Below are 22,894 nucleotides of genomic sequence, written 5' to 3'. Positions count from 1 at the left end.
GTTTAAATTTTAAATTGTATTCATTTTCAATTTGTAATTACTGAATATTCCTCATAGATGGCACCATCTCAAGGCCTTCTCACATAGTGGAAGAGGCAGGGAGTTCTTTTGATTCACTTTTATAAGGGCATTGATCCCTTGGCCTAATCACCTTTAAAAAGCCCAACCTTTTAGTATCATCACATTACAGATTATTTCAACATATGAACTTGAGGGAGATATTTTAAGACCTTAGCACAGAGGTTGGCTGGGAAAATTCAAAATCCACAGGGCAGGTAGGCAGGAAGGGCAGACTAGACTTCTCAGATGAGAGCTGACATTGCAGTCCACAGATGGGATTGTAGGTTCATCAGGGAAGTCTCAGTTCTTCTCTTAATACCTTTCAACTGGTTGAATCAGGCCCTTCCAGATAATCTAGGAGGATTTTTCACACTTAAAGTAAACTGATAACAGACTTGAATTACATCCACTGAATACCTTCACAATAACACCTAGATTGCTTAGATTATTGCTTAATTGTATAACTGCAGACTATAACCTAGCCAAATTAAGACATAAAACTGATCATTACATGTAGTAAACTATATATTTTTCCTAATTTAGAAGTTACTTTAGATGGTGGAGTAGGTTTATCAAAAGCCGCAAGTGTTAAGTAACGTAAAGCACATTGTTTCTCTCAACAGTGCGAGGATGTGGTTGGTTGGCCATACCCACCTATCCAGCTGTTCTCCCAGATTAGAGATATCTTTGTATGCCACCAATACTTGTAATTCTGTCTTGAAACTCACTGTGATGTCATTCAGAGACACAATGTTGCAGACTGGAAAGAATGAGGAGTGAGGCAGACCTGGACCCAAACCCCGGGTCTGCTATTTAGGAGCTATGTGAATATGCCTATGACCTACCTACGTTAGACGTAGTAACACACAACTTCACAGGTTCTGGTGAGATTTACCTGAAACATGCTTGTGCAGTGTATGGCAATATAGATGCATACCTGTATAGAGATATATATGTCTTAATTTCTTTGTGCTGCTACAATAAAACGCCATATCCTGGGTAATTTATAACCAAGAGAATGGTTTTTTTTCCTCACAGTTCTGCAAGCTGGAAAGTCTCGGGATCAAGCAAGTGTCTAGCAAGGGCCTGTTCCTCATAGATGATGCCTTCTGAGTGTCCTCAGATGACAGAAGAGATGGAAGGGGTGAAAACAGGTGTATTTCCTCCTTTAAGTCCCTTGATAAGGGCATTATTCCTATTCTTTTATAGTCCTCTGTTTGTAGTCAGTATCATCGTGTCTCTTTCTGGGAGGAGATTATGAAACCATGTTAAAGAAACACAGAGAGGAGTACAAAGGAGAGGCTGAGACTAAGACAGGATTTTATAAATTCCATGGAAGAGTCACTGGCTGAGATTGTGGTTATTGAACTGGACTGCTATGCTTGGGTCCCCGTTTGAATTAAGCAACCCTAGAGATGTGTCTATATATACACCTGCATATTTACATATAAATACATATCTACTGTGTGTGTGTGTGTGTATGTGTGTGTGTGTAGTTTTCTGTTTATTTTGGGGTTATTGTTTAAGGTATTGATTTCTTTATTAGACTCTGTGGGAGAAATTCTACTGACATCGAGTATCAAGAAATGTTTTGTTTCACCTGGACAAGAATGCATTTTTATTTTGTTTAGTTTTATAACTATTGGTGTTTCTCCAGTTGCTTTGGCTTGCTAGGAAAGAACACTATGTGTCATAAATTATGGTGTGCTTTAGAATGAAGTACTTTGCTCCATCTTAACAACCTTACTTTTACTTTCCCTTCATCCTACTTTCTTTAAAACTTCCCTTTGTTTAAATCTTAGTGCATTGCTGGTATTTATGAAGGCCATTCGACTTCTCTTAAGAAGAGGAGAGGCCTTAAATAAATGGGTTAGTAAATGGGCCTTAGTATTTGAGCTCTTCACAAGGCCAATCATTGGGAGTCCATCTTTCTCCTGGAGGCTTGCTTAGAGCTTTAGTTAAACCCTATCAAATAGTAATTTCTTATTAAGGCAGAGTTGGTCCTAATATTCATCCAAGGAACATATATTCAAATGATAGACTTCTCACTAATTAATTTTGCTTTCATATTTTGACATTCAGTGAGGCCTTTTTAGTGTTTTTAATGTGTGCATTATAGTACGTATAAGAACATACTGAAATTACCAATTTAATCATATCCTTCTCCAGATTATTAGCATTTTGACGATAGGGACTATAATGATTTTATCTCTGAATACCTAGTATCTACCACTGTGAATATCACATAGTAGATTATTTTGTTGGATGAATGGATGCTTGCTAAAATGACTGCTGTGTACGCGTGTGTATATTTGTACCTGTATACACACTGCTATGGTTTGAAGGATCATGTCTCTTTCAAAATTCATGTCGAAAAATAATCCCTAATTAAATAGTATTAAGAGGTGTGGGTTTTGGGAAGTGTACCAGAGCTGCTGATTGTTCTAGAACCACCCCACTATTCCAAGTTTATTAGGCTCAGAGCCACTGAGAGCCTTGAGTTCTGGGCACTTCTGTCACCCATCTCCTTTTGCAGCACCAGACAAAGAATTTTCCTTTTTAGCCTCATTGTTTGCATGCCTAGGAGTCGGTCACTGTGCTCCTCGTAGTCTTTGGGTCTCAGAAATAGTGAACAGGTACAGCATCCAGGGTGGAATTTTTGCCTCTAGTACCCTCCCTTGAACTCTTAAAAAAAAAAAAAAAAAAAAAAAGGAACCCAACACTGGGAGGCCAAGGCAGGCAGGTCACTTGAGGCCAGGAGTTCAAGACCAGCCTGGCCAACATGGTGAAACCCCATCTCTACTAAAAATAGATAAAATTAGCTGAGTGTGGTGGCACATGCCTGTAAACCCTGCTACTCAGGAGGCTGAGGCAGGAGAATTGCTTGAACTTGGGAGGCGGAGGTTGCAGTGGGCCAAGATCACGCCACTGCACTCCAGCCTGGACAACAAACTTGTAGTTTTGTAAATACTGTAAGCTGAATGAATTTGTTAAAAAGTACATCACATCACTACATAAGTGACTTGACTTCAGGGTTCTTTTTATTTATTATTTATTTTTCCTTTAAGGAAAGGTCAAGGCACTTTTTTTTTTTTTTTTGGAAAATGTCCCTCAAGATGAGGAGGAACCTCAGTGTCCCATGAACAGATGATGGATCTGTTCATGGGTGAGACAAGGAACCTGTGATTTGAGCTGAGTTGCAAGAGACACAGGAGACATCTGGGGACTAGGTGAATGGACACCTGACACTTGGTCTGGGCTTGGCCACTTGGCTATGGCCATGTTCCTCAGCTCCTTTGTGTCTCAGGCATCCCCACCAATAAGCAGAAGATAGTAATAGCCACCCCATCTCTATTAAGCTTGGTGTGCAAGTGGTACTAAGGCATGGGTTAGATAGTGCCTCTAACAGCCAAGAATAGAGGTTTCTATCAGTTTGGCCCAAAGCACTTTGGTCTCCCTCGGCTGAATGGGATTGAGGTCATCTTTCTGTCTTCTGCTCTGGGCTGTGAGGTTGCCGTCACTGGAAAGCTGTGGAAGGAACATTGGCCTGGGAGTCCAGAATTTTTAATTCTCATCTAGATTCTGTCATTTTTAGTTAAAACTTGGGTAACTAATTTTTCCACTTGGGACATCTTTGTATATATTTTTTAAATAATGGAGCTAAGTTTGGTGACCTCTAAGAGACTTTTCAGCTTTGAGGGGCTGCAGTGTAGCAATCACTGTGCTGTAGGATGGAGATAAGTAAGTGATGACGACAGACCCTGCCATCTATGACTATGGCATTCTATGGGAAGAGGCACAACATCTATGACAGGACAATCTCACATTGTGGTATTTGTCCAAAAGGAAATGAACAGAGTCGTGTAATAAAATGAGAGGTGAAATGAGTTCAGGTAGATCCAGAGAGACTTCTCTGGGGAGGTGACATTATTTATTATCCCTGGGAAAAGGAGGGAGCTTGATAAATAATTTTAAAGATACACTAGCCAATTGAGTGAATGTTTATTGAGCACCTACTCTGTGCCTGACTTTAAATAGGGAACTGAGGCTAGGGTATTTAAGAAATCTTTCTTAAGAAAGGCCTAATCTTGGGTGGATCACGAGGTCAGGAGATCGAGACCATCCTGGTTAACACAGTGAAACGCTGTCTCTACTAAAAATACAAAAAATTAGCCGGGCGTGGTGGTGGGCGCCTGTAGTCTCAGCTACTCGGGAGGCTGAGGCAGGAGAATGGCGTGAACCCAGGAGGCAGAGCTTGCAGTGAGCCAAGATTGCACCACTGCACTCCAGCCCGGGCCACAGAGTGAGACTCAGTCTCAAAAAAAAAAAAAAGAAAGGCCTAATCTATAGAGGAAAGAGACACACAGAAATAAATCTTTCTTCTATTGTAACAACAGTAGTCAGAAGAGATATGTGGGATTCAGGGACATTGATGTGCTGAGGTATGATCAACAGCATTCATAGAAAATGACTGTTCAAATGGAAAAGAAACCGCCAACATTATTTTTAAGTAATTATATTTCTTCTGCTGAGATTTTACAATAATCATCTCACTTTTCTGGAATTAATACTAAATAAATAGGTGGAAATATTTAAAAATTAGATGCACAAAAATATCTATCATGGCAAAAATCAAAACTTAAATATCTAGCAAGAGGAGATTTCTTAAATAAATTATGGTATATTTTTATGGTGGACTAAATTCAGTCACTAGAAGTATTACAAAGGAGTTGTAGCTACATGGACGTATGCTTAGGATAAAATGTTAAGAGGTACAAGGTAGGCCATTGAATTATGTATTCAGTCTGACTTCAACTTACTACACTCATACTTACGCACTTATGCATATATCAGAGCATGTAGAGAAATTATGGCAAAATGCCAGCAGCAGTTGCATAGGGCTGGAATTTAAGTTTAAATTTTAAATTTTATTCATTTTCAATTTTTAATTACTATATATTATTACTCAAGTAGGAAACACACTTAAAATATCTCCAAACCTGGAGTGTTTGGAAAAGAATGGAATAGCGGTTCCCTCTAGTTTCCATCTGTTTCTGATGAATTAGTCATCACACCTTTGGAACAAAAGCAGAACTTTGGATTTAAAAATAAACTTTACATTTTGTTTTTAATTTGGAGCCTTTAGGATATTGTAATTCATTTCTACTACCCACATTTTTCGCTACAAATTAAATGAAGTAAGAATAGAAAGCATATGTGAGTTGGGAAAACCTTATTTTATTGTGTGTTTCTGTTGGACCCCAGGAATGGCTGGCGGGAGGGAAGAAGTGTTGTAAGTAAAAAGGACCGCAGTATAATTATTTCATAACTGAGGGTTCTAAGGCTTAGAGATGGGGAGTTGTTTGCCCATGGTCACATGGCTGATTTATAGGGACATTAGGCATCATCAAGATGCAGATGGGGAGAATAAGGCTTAAGAAAGGATTGGACCAAGACTTGTTATTTTCTTGCTGTTGGTGGTGGTGATAGTGGTATCTGTGGTAATGGTGATAAGGGGCAGAATGAAGTATCCAGCATAATCAACTGAGAGACACAATATTGTTAGTTGTAAGATGACATTCTTCTGTATACATTCTTTTCAAAGCAGGAACACAATGTTGGAAAGGAAATTATAAACCCAATACTACATCAGGTGACACTTAAGGTCTAGATTTCAGCGTTGCTATTAAGCAAAAACTTAGAACATGTCAGTTTTCAGAATAGAAATGTTTATTTCCATATCTGAATTTTAAAATGCATTGTGCATATGTTCTGCCACTTAAAAGTAACAATCTTTTCCATTTTTCTCATTTTATTACAAATTGCAATCACACCATGTCATCAAAAAGTTATTTAGTGACAACTTAGGGGGAGCCAAAAAGTTTCCTGTAATTTGCATATATTTTCCACATTCGGAATGTTAGTGATTAAATTTTTTGTATGTTCACTTAAATAATATATTATTATTGAAAATAAATACAATAATAAATGCAAAATGTTGGCTCTAATGGCATATGCTAAACATTTTCACAGTGCAACACAGCATATGCTTAGTTCTTCATTAAGAGATTTTAAAATAACTCGTATTTAGCAAGAATACATTATCTTTTATTCAGAATTAATTATATGCTGTTTTGTGTATGGTAATTTAAAGTGCTACCCACTTCTAATATGTAACACGCAAAAGAAACTATGGTTACAATTCATTAGAATTGGCTTCTTTCCTTTGCAATTTAGTGGCATAATTAATACATAGAACTGGAATGCTATTTGTTACTTGAATCAAAAGTTATATAAAGTGCTGATAACTAACAGTTACACATCCTTTTTTTTTTTCTAAGCACTGCAAGACTTAGAAGAATGGGATAAGTCATGAGAGTAAGTCACACATAATTAGTTATTTTACCATTCTTTCATAGTTTTAAGAGCAAGTTTTCACAAGGGCGATTTGAATTAGAGGGTAGAATAATATTTTAAAAATCGTTTTCTATTATTCAAATATAGAATGTTATTAAATTTTTTGGTATTGCTGGTTAAGTGCCTAGAACTTGATCATCTTCTATTTCTTTTTCCTTTTTGCTATGAGAAAAATAATGCTCAGAGAAGTTTAAATCCTTGTCTAGGGTAATGTAGTTTGTGACGAGGAACCCAGAGTTGGAGGCTTCTTGGTTTAGGTGAGGCTGCTGTTTGAGTTGCAGGAAAGTTACTCATATTGCCAATTTCTACCTTGGTTATTATAACAGGTTCAATAAGGGCAATATATTTGAACAGCATATTACCCCAACTAAACAAGAAGCTGACAAGAAGATGACCTCAACTAAAAAAGAAGGAAGAAAATGACAAAAACACTCAAAGTGCATCGAAAGTGAAAAACAAAATTCCCAAATGCACTTTCCATTTCTTTGAAGACATATGTTGATGTCTTGACTTTTTCCCTAAAAGTGAAAGCATCTTGAATAATAATACTATTCATTCTGACCTGGGTGGAATGAGATGAGCACTCTAATACTCTGCTGACGAAAGTATAAATCAATAGTAGAAGGCATTTGGCAAAGTTTGTCTTGAACCTAAACATGTATCAGGCCCTTTGTCTTACTTGGTTAATTTCTGATATCTAGCCTTAGGAAACACTGAAACACGCAAGATAGAAGCTCATAAAAATGTGTTCATCCAGGTGATTTCTACAGTACGTAAATTTTACCTTAATATAGCTGATAAAAAATGCTCAACACATTTTTATTTATAGGAGGCAAAAGTGAAAACGTGCTAAATGATTACCCCTTAGAGGAATTCTTTGAATAGTAACAGTTCATTCATACAATTGAAAAGTTTAAGATGTTTTTAATAATGAATATATTTTTAATAATGTAGAGAATTACTTGTGGTATAGTATTTATCACAGATGCATGATGAAAATTGTATGTAAATCACAATCTATATTTTAAAAACAATAAGCATGGTTAAAATTATTAGAAGGTAGTGAGCATTTTAGCATGACAACTAAAATGAGTTATCACTGGGTGACAGGATTATCCATTCATTATTCAGTTGTCTTATTTCCTTTGGACTGCTATTAAAAAATACCTTAGAGTGGGAAATTTATAAACAACAGAAAATGTATTATTGACAGTTCTGGAGGATAGGAACTTCAAGATCAAGGTGCCAGCTGATTCGGTGTCTGGTGAGGGCCCGTTCCGAATAGATGGCACCTTCTGTGTCTTCATGTGGCTGAAGGGGCAAGGGAGCTCCCTGAAGCTTCGTTTTTAAGGACGCTGATGCCATTCACGAGCTTGGAGCCCTCATGACTTAACCACTTCCCTAAAACTCCATCTCTTAATACCATCATATTGGGTACTAGGTTTCAACATAAATAAATTTTGAGGAGATATCAACATTCAGATCATATCACCAGTCATTTGTATATTTATTTTGCCAACTTAATTTATTTTGCACCTCTACATTTCCACGATATTCTTCCATGATGATTAATTACTGTTAAAAAGAAGGAAAAAGACAACAATAAAGGTCAAAGTGAGGAGTCCTGCTATACGGCCATGTTGTATTAAATGTGCCTGTGTCACAGGATGACCACACATGTGGCCCACTTTTTTGTAGATTCAGCTATAGTTTGATAATAGCCCTTACCTGGTCAAGAGGACCCAAGTTAATAGCATTGATAAAATTCATTAACATTTCATTTTCTCAGTCATAGTAATTCTCGATCAGCCCCGAGAATATCATTCTGAGCAGCTTGTGTTGCAAACAATTTACCTAATGCAGTTGATTTACATAAATCTCCTTCTCCACATTTATCCAACAGTAGGGTTTTTAATTTCCATTATTTTTATCAACTCCGATAAAAATATTAAGAGCAAGGAATTTGCTCCCTGCAGCAGGATGTGATGTATGATTTGCATTAGAGTCCACCTAGTACTTATTGCTTGATACCTTCCCATGGTCAGACTCTCAGTTCCAGTCCAGGAAGTAAACATGTTTCCTACAAATTAACTCAATTACATAGTCCCCTGAATTGCAGCAAACATTTCTTATACTGAGCCACTTGCATATTCTCTGTGGTAGCTGACACTTCATAATTCCTAAGGGAAGGCATGAAGAATTAGACTAAATTCCCTGGATTCAGAAAGAAAGCGAAAGGGATTAAGATGTTGAAATTGCTCAGGCTCTGCTGCTGTCATTGTTGGAGGAAGCAATACCTGTGTCAGGTGCAAAATGTAATAGTTCTGATTACCTACTACCTATCATCTGGGACATTTCCAATTCACACCTAACTCGGAAGTCTGCTCTGTATCGAAAGATTCTAGGGCATGCTGGCCTAGGGCTTTCTTTCATCTCAAATGATATCACTTTTCTTCTCATTTAAAATTCACTCTGAAGGCCCTAAAGTCGAATATTTGACTTAGATGTTTCCATGAAAGCAATTTTAAAATACACTTTCTTTTACTGTCTGTTCTGGAATATCTAAGAGTCTATAATTTGTATAATGTCCAATCTCTATACCATACCCTGGCCTTCAGAGTGAGGGCTGTAGGACCTATTGCCTTTTGTGCTCTGGGACTTGTGTTTGTTTTATGAGAGTTTTATAAAAGGTAGTCTGCAGATCATCTGCTTCAACATTACCTGGGAAACTCGTTTCAAAGGAAGTTTCTAGAGCCCTAACCCTGGCCTTCTGTAACTGGGGGTGAACTCTGAGATGCTGCATTTGTAACCAGCTTCCAGGTGACTGTGAAGCTACCTAAAGCTTGAGAAGTGCCAGATTAACTATTTTCTGTTTTCGGAGATCTTTCACCCATGCTATCTCATTCTGTACATCATAAAAGCTTTCTTTACGGGAAGGTGCCTTCATAATCACAAAGGGTGAATAAACATTCTAACATCACAGAGACAACAGAGGCGGATCTAGATGTAGCTTTCACAGTGTGCTTTCTGGGCCAGCAGTTTCAGTATCATCTGAGGATATGTTAAGAATGCATTTTCTTGAGCTCACCCTCACACTTTCTGAATCAGGAACCCTTGAGGTGGCTTTAAAGAGCCATGCAAGTGACTCTGATGATCTATAAAGTTTGAGAACCATTGGTATACCTAGTGTATGGTTTTACAGCATCCTGGTACTAGCTGCATGCCACTATGTATTTAAATTATCTACGTTACCAATTTCTGTAAAGGGCTAGACAGTTGTTAGCTTCAGATCCCAATTTCTTTTAGAGAATATCAAGGACTGAAAGCTCCAGAAGATATTTTTGAATCAATGCCATTGGCAAATGATGCCTTTGAAACAGGGAATGGTTCTACCAGGAAGGTAATGGTCTGGACTCTTAAAAGCAGCATCAAAATAGCACCACAAGACCCATCAAGTTTTAAATTAGATAACAGACTTCTAAGTTAAAGCTAGTTGAGTTGAATCTTGGTTTTGACATTTACCAGCTGTGAAGCTTTTTGAAAAGCTAAAGAATATCTGGGAGAATTACTTTTCATACCTGAAAAAGAGTATAAGGATAGTACCTTCCTTTCACATGGCGATTTTGAGCATTGCATGAGGCAATGAATGAAAGCGCTTTGCTGAGGATCTGGTAATAAGAAAATGCCCAAAGAATGTTATAAGGCACGTAACCACACATATGAATTGCAGTTTCCTCACTCTTAGTTCCCTCATTTTAAGTTTTGAGTAATTATAGTGTCTAAATGTAGTGAGTTTCAGTAAAAAGCAGAACCGAGTGGATCTCTGTAGCAATAGAATCTACAGTCTATCCTATGAAAGATGAAAGAATCCAGACCAATCAATCTACCTACATCTCCAGCCTCTAGGACTAATTTTGGCACATGTTAAGTACTTGATGAATAGATGTGTGAATAATTAATCAATAGCTGTGTTTTACAAAAGGGGTGCTTTTCAGAGTTCAGTTATATACATTATTTGGCTAATATTCCCAGTGATTCCACGAGGTAGGTATAATTACTGATTTCATTTTACAGAGGAGGAACCCCAAGCTTGTGGAGATGACTAAGGTGGAATGGGGCAGCAACCCAGGTTATCTGACTCAGGGATCCTGTTCTTAATTACTTTTCTATCGTGCTTTAACCACTATGCAGCTTTGGCTGGTAATCTCTAGCAATAAGCAGCAGGGGCAAGAAAGGTTAGAAATAATTTTTTAAGGCCAGGTGTGGTGGCTCATGCCTGTAATCCCAGCACTTTGGGAGGCCGAGGCGGATGGATAACCTGAGGTCAGGAGTTCGAGACCACACTGCCCAATGTGGTGAAACCCTGTCTCTACTAAAATTACAAAAAATTAGCCAGGCATGGTGGCAGGTGCCTGTAATCCCAACTACTCGGGAGGCTGAGGCAGGAGAATTGCTTGAACCTGGGAGGTGGAGGTTGCTGTGAGTTGAGGTGGTGCCACTGAACTCCAGCCTGGACAATGAGAGTGAAGCTCCATCTCAAAAAATAAAAATAATCATAATTTTTAAGCACCTGTGGATAGGACAGAAAAAGAAATTATGCATTAGGTTGAATCAGCAATATATTTTTGTGAATTCAGTAGCTAGAAGCTAATTAACTCCTAGCCAAATTGGGAAGAGAAGGCTTTTTATTTTGTGATTAATATTTTAAACTATGTTCTTGTAAGATATTATACAAAAACACATGTAAAGCACTTGTGTAGCTGAATGCATTATTGCAAGGTAAATACTTTTAAACCGCCTCTGTGAGGATCTTAAACCTCATCAGATACTCAGGATGCTTCCCCAAAGCCATCACTCTGCACAAAAATGACGACTATTCTCACTTATATGATTCCCTCCTTGTTGTTAATGTGTGTGTGCATTCCGAAACACTATAGCTTAATTTTGCCATTTAAACATTTTTTTTAATCTTTAGATAGGCTTCTTCTTCTTCTTCTTTTTCTTTTTGACAGAATCTTGCTCTGTCACCCAGGCTTCTGAAGTGCAATGGTTCAATTTTGGCTCACTTCAACCTCCACCTCCTGGGCTCAAGCAGTCCTCCCACCTCAGCCTCCCAAGTAGCTAGGACTACAGGCATGTACCCCCATGTGCAACTAATGTTTGCCCAGGCAGGTCTCCAACTCCTGGGCTCAAGCAATCCTCCCACCGTGGCCTCCCAAAGTGCTGGGATTAGAGATGTGAGCCATCACACGTGGCCTTAGACCTTTTACGTTTATTTTCATCTGTAAATTATCCTATCATCCTATGTCATTGAATAAATGAAATAATTTATTTCATAATACAAGGTTTCTCAACTTCAGCACTTATTGGCATTTTGAACAGGACAATTCTTGACTGTGGGGGACTGTCGTGTACATTGTAGGATGTTTAGGAGCATCCCTGGTATCTACTCATCAGATGCCAGTAGCACCTCCTCTTCAGTCGTGACAAGGGAAATCCTCTCCAGAACTTACCAAATGTCTCCTGGAAAATAAAATTGCTCTGATTGAAGAGCTCTGCTGTGTTTTCCCTCTGTCTTGTTAATTTTCTGAAAATTGCATCTTGGATGAGTCTTAGTCTGATTCAGATTCAATTTTTAAATTTATTTTATTTATTGCTAAGACTACTTCCTAGGTGGCATGGGGACTTCCCTCTGGAGGCACATAATGTTGGTAATTTCTCTTGTGATGTCAGCCACCCCTGATGTCTGATGATTAGATCCTTTATAAGGGAGTTGCAAAATGCTGACATTCCAATTCTCTCATCCCTTGATTTGTCAGAATATTTGTGTCAAGATATGTCTTGCCTCAGCAATGATTTGTTTGCCAGGATGGCTAGAATGGGAAAGGTCCCATGTAAGTTGGCCCATTGTTTTTCCAGGCTGTCTTTTACCTAGTAGCCAGTCTTCCCCATTTTTGCTATTTGGACACACCCTTCTCAGCTTTGAAGAAGCAGCTTATCAAATGAGACAGGACCAGTGTGGCCCTCCTGGCCCATTTCTGCCTGGAGTCAATCACTCCTATGCTGTCCCACTTACCATGTCAGGCATAATAATGTGCTATCACGTCCTTCTTTCCCGTTAGTCAGTGAGTAAAGCAAGGCTGTCTCACTCTTCTTTGCATCCCCACTGCATAGATTGGAACCAGGCAGCCTGATACCTGGGGAAGAGTGCAGGCTTTGCAGGGAGACAAACGTGGATCCAAATTCCAAATCTGAAAAGGAGCTGGTGGCTAATTCAAGTGAGGCACTCAAACTTTCTGTGTTTCAGTGTGTTCATTGTCAAAATAGAAAAAAAGTCATTTCTCTCAGTTACTTTTAAGGGTCAAGTCATTTGGAAACAGTGTTCATGGGATTCCTACTCAATATACACTTAAGGTATTCTTTCCTATTGTAATAGTAGCTTCTATTTACCCACTCACCATGTGCCAAGCCCTACTACATAAAACCCTTGTGTGCCTTCTCGTGTGATCCCCCTGCAGTGCCCACAGCCTATTACAGGTAAAGCATCAATGTCATAGGCAAATGATGCCTTTCAAACAGGTAATGGTCCTACCAGGAAGGTAATGGTTTGGGCTGTTAAAAGCAACATCAAAATAGGTAAAGAAAATGAGGCTTACCGAAGTTAAATATCTTTTCCTAAATTTCCAAGCTGATGTGAGTTGACTCTGCACTTAAACTCAGACCTTACTGATGGCAAAATTCACTATATATCCTGCCTTTAGTTGGGTGTTACACCTTGAATAAATGAATGAATGACTAAATTAATAGAAGAAGATGATACTAGGAGTTTATTAGCAAATAATTATTTCCTCCCAGACTGTTCTTTTTTTCTGGGAAGTCAGTTGAATCTGGAGCTTACATTTTACACATGGGTTGAGGCTACAATGACCAGTCAGAGAGAGCCCTGACTTCAGTGTGGACTTCTGAGGGAAGAGGAATACCAGGTGCCCAGTCTGACTTCTGCTACTGGTTGGCGGTGTGGTTTGTATAAGCCTCACGTATGCTCAGACACTACCTGGCACTTGTTTCTAACCAGCTGTTCACCTTCCTATGGTGAGGGGCTCACTGGGCCACCCAGTCCAATGGTGAGCACAGTTTCCTGCATCCCAGCCTTTTCATCTGTCCTCTGCTATTACCTGTTAGAGTGTGAGCTTTCTATTTGACACCTGGGCAGACCAAGCTCAGCTGAGCCCCGACCTGACTAGATGTCAGGGTGCTACTGGCAGGAATTTAAACTGCCTCAACCCGGGGAGCCAGACTTTTTTGGAAAAGAATGTAGGTGGGCAAGCAGTTCTGTGGTTCACTCCAGGGTTTGGGAATCTCCTGTCCATGGCCTCTGGGAAGGAATTCATTCAGATGGGAAGATGAGAGCCTGTTAGGCAGCTCCTGGAAAGGGAAGCCATAGCACTGGGGAAGCAGTGGCCCTGTGCAGGGTCTGGAGGACACAGTCCTCAGCACCTTCTCTCCCCTCTGCTTCCCTTCCCCCAAGGACATGTGATGTGACTTCGCATAACATTTTCTTGAATTCATTCTGTGTTCACACTACAAATCACATCTATGTCTGCAACAAAAATTAATTCAGGAGAATTATAGGTACAATATAGCTGTTTGAAATTAGTACATTTTATTTTAGAATGTATTCAGAATGAAAGTTTCTGAGTAATGTGATCACTTTATGGTTTGGAAGATAAAACAAAACAAAAACAAAACTCAGGTTCTCTTGGGGGTGTTCAAGCCATTGATCCTGACAGATAACATTATACTTTGATAGACAACCAAAGTAGACCCCCATTTTGATAGGGCTGTATTACATGGTAGATGCTTTTTTTTTTTTTTTTTTTTGAGACAGAGTTTCGTTCAGTCGCCCAGGCTGGAGTGCAGTGGCCCAATCTTGGCTCACTGCAAGCTCCGCCTCCCGGTTCACGCCATTCTTCTGCCTCAGCCTCCCGCATAGCTGGGACTACAGGCGCCCGCCACCATGCCCGGCTAATTTTTTTGTATTTTTGGTAGAGAGGGAGTTTCAACATGTTAGCCAGGATGGTCTCCATCTCCTGACCTCGTGATCTGCCCACCTTGGCCTTCCAAATTGCTGGGATTACAGGCGTGAGCCCCAGCGCCCGGCCCTGTAGATGCTCCTTACCTTCCCTGTGCAGGTCATTGTTTGATTGCCATTGCACTGAATGGCTTATCTGTGGAATATGTTTATCTATTTCATACTGATATATAGAACATGTAAATTGATAGATCAATTTAGGTATTTAAGAGAAATATTGAGGTATAGAATTTAGACAGACATATGCATATAGTATTAACGATTATTGTATATTCAACATATATAAATTATTAAAATGTGAATTTTGATATATGAAAGCAAATGATTTGAGAGATAGCTTTTACTGGTATGATACAATAAAATACAATACAATTTGGCAAGGATTTATTGAATGATGATGATATTTCGGGCACTACCATTGCATCAATATGCTAGAGATACAAAGATGAATAAAGAAAGAAACCTTTCTTAATGAAGATCTTGATGCATCAATAATCTAAGAATGTGAAGAAACAACCATAAAGGGAAATAATAGCAGGGAAAAGAATGGACAAATTACCAACTCAAAAATATCATGAGCAAAATGATGACTAAAGAACAAATCTGTGAAAACTCAAAACAAATGAAGAGGTATTTTAATATTTTAATACAGAGCTCTTGCAAATGAATTAGAAATATCATTGCTCCCATAGAAAAGAGGGGAAGCAGCTAACAATAGAATTAACCAAAATTGTATGTGTGACTATACCCACATACACATACATGTACACGTGCTCACATGAAGAATTCAACTTGTTACTAATCAAAGAAAGATATTCAAGCAGTGCATTTATCCCTTTAAAAATTTTGTTATTGTTATTGTGATGGGATGGGGGATTATAACGAGCATTTTAAAAATCATACTGGTGTGTTTGTTAATTAAAACATCTCTTCTGGAAAATAATCTGAAATATGTACATAGATGTTTAAAAGTCTTACCTCTTTTGACCCAGTGATTTCACTTCTAAGCACCCATTCTACAGGAATAAGCAAGAATGAAGACAGAGATTAATGCACAGGTTTTTTTTTTTTTTTGCATTTGTACTTATAATAGGAAAATGTTAAAATACCGAGTAGCCCAGTAGTATGGGTTGAATGGTTGTATAGTTTACTGTACATCGGACAAGCAATTATGCAGCTGTTAGAGGCAGAGCTCCCAGAGACTTCTCAGTAGAAATGCATGAAAATATTCAGGGTTTATATTAAGTCAGCTACGACAGAAGAAGAAAAATCTCAATTGCACTTAAAAATAGAAAAAAAAATAGTGTAAGGCAATGTTTATTTTCTCATTTATACATTTTATTTTCTAAAATTTTGAAACTAAGTCTGCATTATCTGATAATTAGAAAAATATCAAGAAGTAAAACTTAAAAATTATATGGATAATTATAATGCAATTTGAGCTGAGAACTGTGCAAAGAAAAGAGATGTTTCCAGGAGATGGATCAGTTGATTTCACTTGATGAAACAGTCAGAGAAAGCTAGAGAAAAGAGATGAATTTTTAAGGATGAAGGCATAATTTGCCCGGTTAGACAAGAAAGCAAGGTGGTTTCAAGAGCATAGGTTATGCAAATGACAGAAGCATAAACATACCTGGCATGTTCAAGGAGTGAAATTGATCTGGTGTGACTGGGGCACACACTCTGCAGGCAGTCCAGAGGGGTCAACTGAATCAAGAAAGGTAGAGAGGAACAAGGCTGTGAGAAGCTTTTCATTCTCAGGCCATGCTAAAGAGTTTAAGCATTAAAACCTAATCCTAGAGAATTGGAGACACAGCAGAATGCTGATTGGAACACGCACACACACAAACACACACACGCACATACACACACACATGCATACACAATAGTGTGAGGTAAATTTTATCACAAGAATCAAAGTAAAAGCATACATTTAAATGTGTGTACAAATACTTTTTAGAAAACATCTTGAGAAAAAACATTAATTTTTTTCATAATAAAATGCAAAGCAAACCATGATAGAAAAAAATGCATTTAAAAATAATATTTCCCTTCAACTCCTTTTTGTGCTTCAAGGCTTTCTGCCCTTAAATAGATCTGTCATAGAGGTTTTCTTGGTCAGCCGCCCTGTAGCAAGTGTTCCGTCCCATCTGTCTACTAGTAGTCACTACTTAGATTGCAAACTTTGTGCAGAGAGGAGCTCTGTTGTATATGCCATTGTGTCCCTCACACCTGGTTCATAGGACATGCTCATCAATAGTTTCTTCCTGAATGGGTTTTGCAATGCCTTGCATATGAAAGGCTTTGTCAAAATTCATGAGGTGGACCTTGCTAATGACTCAGGCCACTTTTAGCTTCGGAATCAACACAGGCATATTAGGCCGGGGTAATTTCACTTTTCACATCCAAATTGGTGTTTATTTTTAAATTATTGTTAAACTTGCAGACAAAAACAGCTGGATTATACATTGCTTACAGCCAGGCAGTCAGCAGCCCCAGGTTCTGGTTGAGATTCTGCCAAATACCCCAAATGGCATTAGTTGCACATGGTTCCCTCAGTTTTTCTCCCCTGTGAAATGAGGATCTGGAGTCTGTCTAGGTTCCTGATTCCAGGAGCCTCCCACAGGAATCTCTATTGCTTACCTGCCTTGTGATTTCTAGTGCCTCATTCAGCAGAAAACAGCACCTGATAAATGCTTGATGACTTATTGATCAAAAAAATGTCTATTAGACTAGAATTCTTTATATTTTGAGATGGGTTACACTGTCCTGTGAAGTTTCTGGAAAGTTCTGGAAAAAAATATCAGCTTCTTGCAGTGTGATGGGGATTGTATTCAATGATATATTTAGTGGGGGAAACGATGGTTTTCTTTGGGGGCTCTCTATACTGCTATTGGGGGAATGATATAATACGAAGTAGTGTCTTCGCTGATGCTAATTCTAAAGCTTTCCTGTCACTACGGGGATATCACATATGCCTGATGCCACCAGAAGCACGAATGTATCACATGTCTCAAGCAAAAGGCAGAACGTTTGAGCTCGGTAAACACAGTCACATTCATTCACTAGCAGGGATTTGTAAACTGTTTTTCTACACATGGAAATAGCAGCGTGAGGGCAAAATACTGTAAAGTCTTATAGCCAGACATCATCACAGATTGAGCTCTTGAAATTTCACTTTCAGTGTCAGGGAGGTTTCTTTGACTTTTCCATATTGTCAAAATATATGAAAGAAATATCCTGCAAAATTAACAGAGGATGCGATTATTTGCTTTCAGTGGCAATGCACCTTGGCATAGTAGGGGAGGGTAAGGATTGCTAGAGCAAGTGATCATAGTTTACAAATCAGAGGATCAACCTAATTGCCACCCTCTGCTTCAGAAACACTTAACCGTCTCTGTATTTCCACTTCTGTGAATGAAGTCAATTCTGGTGTTAAGACACAGAGAGCCTACAAATGCATTTCTGGGTAACATTAATTGAAGGGAAAATATTTGAGAAGAGTCTTCTTTATCTTTGATGTGAAAAAGTAAGCTGCAGCAAAGTCTTAGAGATGAACAGAATAGCAAAATATAGGATGTTTAATTTGTTTTATATGTTCCACCAAATATTTGCGAAACTTGATACTTCTGAATCCTATAGCTGCATAATGACGTAACATTTAATTTAAAAGGATTTCCCTTGTGAAGCATATTGTGTTGATTGTAAAACCTGTATGTTTCCTTATAAGGTACCTATAGTTCACCTTTTCACTGTCTTGACTACAGGGAACATGGTAAGATATTGTGCAGGTGAGATGTGATGCAGCACTTGTTAACTTCTTTCTCTTTTCTCAGTTGCCATTGCATTTTTGCATTTGAGTTCACATTTATAGTTAGACTAGGCAATACACTCATCTCCATGGTTATTAGTTATTCTCTTTACATCACAATTTCACTCTTCTGCACATGTGTCTCACAATAAGATTTGTTTTTATGCAGCTGTGAAAAGAAGCTACACACAATTGAGGAGCTTCTACCTCATGCCAGGCTCAGAGCACTATTATCTCATTTTATCCACATATAATCATCAGTAAAGATGCTTATACTCACTTTTTTTTTCTCCAATAAGGAAACTGACATCTAGAGAGATCAAGTGATTTTCTGGTGTTCATATGTTAGCATGGCAGAGCCAGAAGTTAGACATGCAGGTATCTTTACTATTTTGTGACCTTTGCAAAAGCACTGAAAGCTAATAGGATTTTTCTTTTTCTCTCTTGGAAATAACAAGATGCAGTGGAAAGTGTATGGGATGCCCAGTCAGGCCAGTCTGGGTGTCTTTTATACTCCTGATATGCCCTCAATGGGTTTTAGGAAGTTATCTAAGTCTCTTGGGCCTCAGTTGCCCCTGAGAAAAATGGGGTTGATCAAAGCTCCCTGCTTCGGTGTCTCAGATTAGAAACACCATGTGCTAAGAAAATGTGGCACATATACACCGTGGAATACTAGGCAGCCATAAAAAAGGATGAGTTCTTGTCTCTTGCAGGGACATGGGTTAAGCTGGAAACCATCATTCTCAGCAAATTAACACAGGAACAGAAAACCAAGCACCGCATTTTCTCACTCATAAGTGGGAGTTTAACAATGAGAACATATGGACACAGGGAGGGGAACATCACACACTGGGGCTTGTTGGGGGGTGGGGGGCTAGGGGAGGAATAGGATTAGGAGAAATACCTAGTGTAGATGACAGGTTGATGGGTGCAGCAAACCACCATGGCACGTGTATACCTATGTAAGAAACCTGCATGTTCTGCACGTGTATCCCAGGACTTAAAGTATTGAAAAAATACCATGTGCTGCCAGGATGGGCTGGATCAAAGGGAGCCCACACTTGTTTCCACCTTTTTCTCCACCCAGTCTCCTTTTCTTCAGGCCATGAGACATCTATGAGGTTATTGATGGACGCTGCTGGTGGAGGAGCAGCTCAGTGAGCCTGAGGGAGGGAGGTTTTTTGTGGTTTTTTTTTTTTTTTTGGTTTGTCAGCATCACCCTGTAAAAGAAAAGAACAACCAAAGAAGCAAAGGCAGTTATGCCTTTCAAGCTTAGATGCAGGAATTGGAAGAGGAGTTTGTGGGAGATAAATCAAAGAAAATTGACTAGAATAGATACAAATGAAATTTGAGTTTAACAAGTGCCAGAGTGGTGAGGCAGGATTTGGGATCCTCTTGCTGAAACACAATTACTGCACCTCAAGGGAGCTGGCTTGTTGGCAAACTCTCAAGGCACAGGTGCACTCATCTCATTCTATGGGGACTGCAGCTCACAGCTCACAGCCTCCCACAGGCAGAGCTCTAGGTAGTCAGTGAGTGCTGCCTTCTTCTTCCTACACATGCTCACATCCTTTTTCAAAAAGAATAGGTACTGTGTATTAGACTCTGCCCATAAATCAGGTGTAAGATATATCAGGCATTTGATTCCATTCAACATCTTAATCTTGATGATAGCCCTAAGAAGAAAACACAATCATTTATATGTTATGGATGAGATAACTTGGTAAGAGAGGTTTAACTACTTTCCTGGGGTCACACAGCTATTTGGGAGAGAGTTGGTGTATCCAATACCATGTTGTCTACACTGGCTGTGCAATAGCACATTGTCTAGGGATGGCATCTTGGGAGCATTAGGATTTGCCTGCTTCATCAGAGGAGATAAATCTTCAGGGCTGTATTGCTTGTTAGCAATAGAGTCTCCTGAAATACACTTTGGCTGTCCTGTGAATGCCAGTGATTCAAAGATCCTTGCCAAAGGATCATCATAAATCCTGCTTAGACAGAGAAATCCCTAATGGAAGAAGGGTTCTTTGCAGTGTCCCACAGCCTTGAGCATTAGTGTGGAGAAGAGGACAATTTGCAACAATGCTTGAGTGAGAGTCAAGAGGCCTATTTACATGGTCAGGGACACAGATGGTCCCGTAAGTAGGATTTGATGAAGAGAGCCCCCTCATCCCACATGGAGACAGGGAAACGGGCTTTAGGACAGTGTTGTCTGAAAGGCCACTGCCACATGCAGAGTCCTCTAATCCTCTGCCTGAGTGGCTCTGTTTCTTTCAGAGACAAGAAAGCTTGTCTGACATTCTGTCCCCCAGCATGGTGACAATTAAAGGCACGACTGAGAGCCATTCCTTTCAGGCCTACTTTCCCCCCATTTTTCCCTATCCAAGTCTAGCTGACAGACCAGGCTGGCAGTGCACACCCACAAATGGTGGACTGATGAGCAGACGACCAGCCATGCAAGCCTTTCCTTCCATGAATTCAGCCTGCTTATGTTTGCCAGGGTGTACTATGTGTAGGACACAGTGCCATGTTCTAGAGAGTGTAAGATTTGAGACAGGAGGAGGAACTAGTGTGTGTGTGTATGTGCGCATGTGTGTGCCTGTGTGTTTGGTAATTTCCAAGTATATACACTTTAATAGAGAATATTAACCATTTCTTCCACCTAAGGATGTAAGATGATTTAATATTTCTTTTACAATGTTTGCATTGTTCTGTATAATAATTAGGAACAAGTTAAAGAGGAAAATACTATTTTGAATGTGGGTCTTTATCACTACTCAAACTCTTTCTTTTTCTTTCAGTTAAGTTGTTTTTATTTATTATTCTTCTCTCTCCCCTCCTCTTCTCTATCTCTGTCTGTCTGTTTGTCTCTCTCTGTGCACACACACATATTCTGGGGGAAGATATGGGCTTGGAAATAGGGAAAATTACACACAAGGGTACATCCATAGGAACTTGTCATAAATGTTCCAATTCTTGGGTGCTTTCTTGGGACTTTGGAAAAAGTCATGCCATTGTTCACATATTGTGTGTGTGTATATATATACGAATTATCTTACAGCAACAATCCTATAAGGCAGGCACTACTAGGATCACATTCTATGTAGAGAAACTGAGGTTCAGAGAAGTTAAGCCGGGGGGTTGCACAGCTACCAAATGACGGAGGCTGGGTGTGAACCCTGAGTTTTAAAATCCAAAACTCTGAACTCTTGCTATTTCCTGCAGTTTTACTGAAGGGCAGTGACAGACAGTTAATTTGGGTATATCGAGCTGGCACTGTTTTATTACTTTCAGCAGCAATGTGTCCCCTTTGGAGTCTGGGTGTTTTGCACAGCTCTGTTCTCTGTGGCATTCCTAGCCCTGCTTCTGTAGCCATTCAAAAGAATAAGGGAATGAAAGTTAAATGAACTCCCCAAAGGGCAGTCACCAGGAGTCAATAGGTATTTGCTTTATTCTATTTGTTTGATTTAGAACAAAACAAAACAACAAATGTTCCCCGCCTCTGGGTCCAAGGACTTAGCCACAGCTTTAACAACAGCCATGAATAATGAAAGAGTTTCCAAGTTATCTGAAAACAACCATGACATCAAAAAGACAACCAAATGAAACTCAGGTGTTTGCTCCCCCTCTCCATTCTCCAAGCATCTACTTTCTGCAAGGCCTTGCTTCTCCTGATGCTGTCTGTGGACCAGTGGTGGCCTCACCATCACCTGGGCACTTGTTAGGCAGGACCTGGACCTCATCCCTTTTCCCAGACCTGCTGGAGCAGAATCTGCATTTTAATAAGGTCCCCAAGTGACTTGTACATTACAGTGACAGAAGCACACTCTGAAGAAAGAGGAGGACTTACCTCCCACCCAGAGCTAGGTCTAGTTTGGGATGAGTGAGTCACTGGCCCAGGGTCCAAAATTTAAGAGGGTACCCAAAAAAGCAGTAATCAACAAAAGCAATATATTAAAAAGGAAGGCCAAGTGTGGCGGCTCACGCCTATAACATCCCAGCACTTTGAGAGGCCAAGGCAGGTGGATCACTTGAGGCCAGGAGTTTGAAACCAGCCTGGCCAACATGGTGAAACCCCATCTCTACTAAAATTATACAAAGTTAGCTGGATGTGTTGGCTCATACCTGTAATCCCAGCTACTCGGGAGGCTGAGGCATGAGAATCACATGCAGAGGCAAAGGTTGTAGTGAACCAAGATCATGCCATTTTACTCCAGCCTGGGTGAAAGAGGGAGACTCTGTCTCAAGTAAAAAAATAAACTAATTAATTAATTAAATAAAAATGGAACTGGACAATTGCCGTCTTCTCCCTTCTGGATTTTTGGGGGAGAGGGCAGGGAAAGCTTATGGGGTCTAGGTTTCTTGTTTTCTCTAAATATTCTGAATTTTCAGCAAGTGAAATTACATTGAGTTGTTTCCATTTTGGTCCAAATACTTATATATTATTGGATTTTCAATAACTGTGGTTAGACACAAAAAAATGTAGCATTGTAACCTAAGCATTTATTCTG

General features: G+C 39.3%; 1 protein-coding gene across 5 annotated transcripts in view; it reads left to right on the top strand.

Moving 5' to 3' along the window:
- The window catches only part of CDH11 (cadherin 11), a 177,706-nt gene that overhangs the window by 30,058 nt on the left and 124,754 nt on the right, over window positions 1–22,894 (top strand). The window contains exon 1 of one of the 5 annotated variants that reach the window (XM_063598030.1): window positions 6,407–6,438. The exons of the other annotated variants lie outside the window; for them this stretch is intronic. The gene's annotated coding sequence lies outside the window, so the exon portion shown is untranslated. Of the gene's footprint in view, window positions 1–6,406; window positions 6,439–22,894 lie in introns of those variants that run through there. 5 annotated transcript variants of the gene reach the window in all.

The sequence above is a fragment of the Pan paniscus genome, chromosome 18 (genome assembly GCF_029289425.2).
Source record: "Pan paniscus chromosome 18, NHGRI_mPanPan1-v2.0_pri, whole genome shotgun sequence".
NCBI lineage: Eukaryota > Metazoa > Chordata > Mammalia > Primates > Hominidae > Pan > Pan paniscus.
Note: the sequence above shows the minus strand (reverse complement) of the source record. Positions and strands in the feature narration are given on the sequence as shown.